The following is a 5,086-nucleotide window of genomic DNA, read 5'->3' as shown; positions in this document are numbered from 1 at the left end:
TAACTAACTAACTAACTAACTAACTAACTAACTAACTAACTAACTAACTAACTAACTAACTAACTAACTAACTAACTAACTAACTAACTAACTAACTAACTATCTAACGAATTAAATTACTTACTAACTAACTCATAACTAACTAACTAACCTTTTTCGAAACATTTTCTCTTTCATAGAAAATTGAAATTCTCTTCCTTTTGGATAAATTGTAAAAAAAATTACAATAGAAAATTTTTAAAATTTTCTCTTTTTTATACAAATTTTTCGAATTTCTTCCTTTCTGTTAGAAAATTTTCGAAATTTATTTTACTGGAAATTTTCGAAGCATTTTCTTTTTCGTAGAAAATTTTTAAAACTTTCTCTTTTATAGACAATTTTAAAAACTTTCTCTTTTGCAGAAAAGATTTTAAAATTTTCGATATGTTATCTTTTTACAGAAAATACGTTTATAGAAATTGTTCAAAATTCCTCTTTTAATAGAATATCGATGTAGAAAATTTATTTTTTATGTAGAATTTTTAAAAAAATTTCTGGTTTTGTGAGAAATTTAAAAATAATTTTTCTTTTTTATAGAAAATTTTCGAAATATTTATTTTATATAAAAATTTCTCTTCGTTAAGTTTTCAAAATTTTCTCTTCTTTTTGAAAAAAAAAAATGTTATAATAATTTTTTGTTCGTTTTATAGAAAATGATGTTAAAATTTACTAATTTTCATAGAACATTTTGGAAAATTTAAATTTTTTTAGGAAAATTTATCTTTTTTTCTAAAAATATTTTATTTTCAATAGAAAATGCTTCTTTTTTCATAAAATTTTCGAAATTTCCTCTTTTATTTTTTAATTTTTTTAGAAAATTTCTCATTTTATATTTTGATTAAAAAAATATTTTTATTCAAAATTTATTTTATATTTTTTCGAGAATTATCAAGAATTCTCGGAAATATGTATTCGAAAAATACTACTTCACTATTATGTTTTTTTTTATTATTTTGTGTTAAATCTATGTTGACTTCTTGTGAAGACTTGACTTCTTTGAAGTGGTTATAATTAAAATAAACATTAGTGATAACATATATAAAAGCTCGTACGTCACTACCAGCGACAAACGTCATAATTCCATGAAATCATATGCAAATATTTGAATTTTTTCCTATTAAGAAAAAACCGCAAAAGTCTAAAATAAAACTGCACCTTTAAATATAAAAATATAATAAAGTTTTATTTAAATAATAAACAGATTAGGGTGAGGTAATTACCAGGAAAATAAATTTTAAAAAGTAGTCGTCGAGACTAATGAATTTAGACTTTAAAAAAAAAACACATGAGTGACTCCAGAAATGTTGAAGTTATGTTTTCTTTCTTGACAACGATTTTTTTGATCGTTATCGAAATACACCCTCATAATCGATTTGAATGCCCACCCCTGATCTTGTGTAGATAAATAATAGATTTTTTTCACTATCAAGTAAATAGTTGTACTATTATTAAAACGCTTAATGAAATGTTAAAAATAACTGAAATACTTTTAGAAATAATAAAATGAAAAAAAAAAAACGAACAAGTGTTCTTTTATTCTAAATTTAGTTATCACATAAATTACAGGTTCTTTATTTTCTTGTCATTTGGCACATGATTTGTTATTATATGTATGTACATATGTAGTGTACATACTTACATACATATATGTATCTAAGTTTGTATATTGTTTTCTGGTTCGTAGACAAAAAGATATAGCATTGAATGTTTTGACAATGCTGCAACATTGTAAAAACGATTATGTATTTCTGTCTATACGATTAATGAGTTGATTGCAAAACATAAAAGGTAAGAGAAAAAGTTAATTCGTATGAATTGAAAAAAATAAACATCTATGAACACAACAGGTATGAATGTATAGTCGGACATGGTTGAACATGTGATACCCTACTACACTAGTAAGTATGTTCAAATTGTAGATTATTTTTTAATATTAAAACATTTAATTAGTTTTTTACCTTAATTTCGGAATACTTGTACATATTTTTCATAAAAAAAAGAGATTTTGTTAATAGGACTCATAGGGGGGGGGGGGGTGTAAGGGTAACTATGAACCTATCCTTATAAATTTCATATACTGTACATGGACACACAGACGGACGAACTGAAGGACAGACGGATGGACTGACGGACATTGCTAAAAAGACTCAGAAAGTTATTTTGAACCGGTTTGTATACTTTATGGTGGGTATAGGCCTAATATTTTTGGATATTACAAACATTAGTACAAACGCATGATACTCTCTAAACTGTAGAGGTGTAGGGTATAAAAATCTTTAGACGATAAAACAGTACAACCGGTTCTCTTGAAATTTACACAGTGCCTAATGTCTAATAGGAATTACTAGGTTACTTTTTATTTTAAAACTTGAAAAAGGGGAGGTGCCACGCCCTCATATAACATAAGTCTTATAAGTAAAAGCAGCCACAGCTAGAGTCCTCTAATTTTGTTTAGACAACTTTGATATTCATTTGATCATATGGGGATAAAATGGGCAGCATAGCTATAGTAGGAGTGGCACCTGTCATAAGAAGAAAATTATAAATTATTATATAGGAAAAAATATAACACTTAGGGTCCTGAAATTTTGTTACAAAACACTTTAGAGTCAATATAAGTATTTAAAGAAAAACTTGGGGGACTTACAGTAGGATGCATGGCACTAAAATTCCTTTATCTAGGAAACTATTATGATCATAATCTTAAAATTTTGCCCACAATACTATTTTGGAGGAAAATAGGTCGGACTTTCCTAAGGGGGACTTGGAACCACCCATACGAATAATCTACAAAAAATAATATATCTGAAAAACTACTCTCAAAATTGTACAATCAACTTTGGCATCTATATGAACACTTGCGTAATAAATTGGTGGACTAGCAATAGGGAGCGTAGTTATCTCTCTCATATGAATTAAATACAAAAATTCGGTTATACAGAAAACTATTTGAAGCAGAAATTTCAATTAAAAGAAAAACTTTTAACATCCATCTAAATATTTCATAGAAAATGGTGCGGACTCTCATTAAGGAAGCGGTCCAGAATAATCTCAAAAATATCTGACACTTATATGAACTTTTGGGTAATGGGGGCCATTGTACCTTCTATGTGGATTAAAACCAAAAATCGTATATCTGGAATTCAAATAGAATAATTTCCATAAGACCCCAGTAAAAAGAGAATTTCAAAAGAAGTAGAATTTACTCCATAGAAATACTTAAAAAGACCTGAAGAAGTGATGATTTTAACACAAGCTTGTCATAGGATGGATGTTCATTTTATTTGATTTCAAATTCAGTACATCTAAAGTCATTCTCAAGAAGTAATTTTTATGTAGTATTATTGAATACAATTAATGTGACTCAAATATTATTAACATAAATAAATAAATTACACGTATTTATCAATTAACTCTAAAATTTAAGATTTAAGATTTAATTCAAAAAATTGCAGTACAAAAAATATACCGTCAATTTGAAAAAAAATTGGATTCTTTTCGCTTATTTGGAAGTCAATAAACACCACTTCCACAGAAGTTAAAAAAAATTCACTTAGTGCCACTTTTGAATCGATGATAAATGTAGTTCTTTTAGAAGTTCTTCGTTTTATTTTTGTTGGGTTACTTTCGAAAATCGAAAAAAGGAGAATTCTATAGAACATTTTTTCTAAAAATCACTTTTTCCCTTAACCAATAAATTATTGACATAGAATTAAGCAAAAAAAAAAAAAAAAAACAAACAGAATGCTTAAAAAAACTGATGAAAGTCATCATGTTTATTACGTCGTTTGGTTAAATAGTAGCATTTCATAAATAAATGATAATAATACTATTAACAAATAAAACAACAACAACAAAGGTCAACAGAAAAAACACTAAAACTATGATGATCATAATTTTATATTAATATTACATCACGTAAAATATTTCAAGTTCTTTCTTTAGCGAAATGTTGTCGTCTGCTTTTTTTTTGTAAATATTTTTTTGTTTAATTTTGTGTTTATTTTTTTTTTGTCATATCATACATTTAAATAAGAGACTCGAACTAATTTAGTTTAATTTATATGTTTATTTTATATGATTTAAAAGTAATTGTCCAATGTCCTTAAAACGATGTCTGGAAATGAAAAATTAAAAATGTTGCTCTTAGGTGGGAAGGTATAAAGGTGTATAAAATTATATGGTAAAAATTCCAAAATATTTAATATTATTAATTAATTAAATATTAGAACAATATAAATTACGCATTACAAATAGCGTTTTATATTGTAAAACAATAAAAAAAACAAATTCGATTTGATAGACAGTCAACAGCTGTGTTCTTCACAGTTATAGTTAGAAGATTTACAACATTTCGGTGACAGTAGGCAGACATACAGACAGACAGACAACCTGCAATTAAAGTATTATTAGAGGATTAATTTTATTTAGAAACATTTGTTATGTTTACTTTTTTTTGTACTTTTGTTCATGATAAGACAATTTACAATAATACTTAATAATAACTTATTAGTCGCATTAAAAGATTGTCATTTGTACATTGTGGTATCACGTTGTATGCTTATTGTGATATTTTTATTTGATTTGTTGATTTTAGAAATATTTACTTCATACTTATTGTACAAATAAATATTTAAAATAAAATACGCAGTTTATGTTTTTATAACAAAAAAAGAAAGAAACAGAAAAAAAACAGATAAAAAACTTGTGCAGTTTTGGAGGCAGCGATAATGAGCAGTTGATCTGTATTAATGCGTTTCAATTAAATGATCTTAAGTTTTTGCTCTCGAAACAGACATTGACCTTAAAACGAAAGAAACAAAGCAAACTGCGTCTGTATTCTAGAACTGAAGGACAAATCTGTGAAATTTTTATGTAAATGTGATGATTAGGGGGATTTTAGTTAAGTATTGTTGAAAGTAGGTTTTTGATTATAAGCGGTGGTTAGATAGATAGATAGATAGATAGATAGATAGATAGATAGATAGATAGATAGATAGATAGATAGATAGATAGATAGATAGATAGATAGATAGATAGATAGATA

The sequence above is a fragment of the Lucilia cuprina genome, chromosome 5 (assembly GCF_022045245.1).
Source record: "Lucilia cuprina isolate Lc7/37 chromosome 5, ASM2204524v1, whole genome shotgun sequence".
Lineage (NCBI taxonomy): Eukaryota > Metazoa > Arthropoda > Insecta > Diptera > Calliphoridae > Lucilia > Lucilia cuprina.
This window is presented reverse-complemented; position numbering follows the sequence as displayed.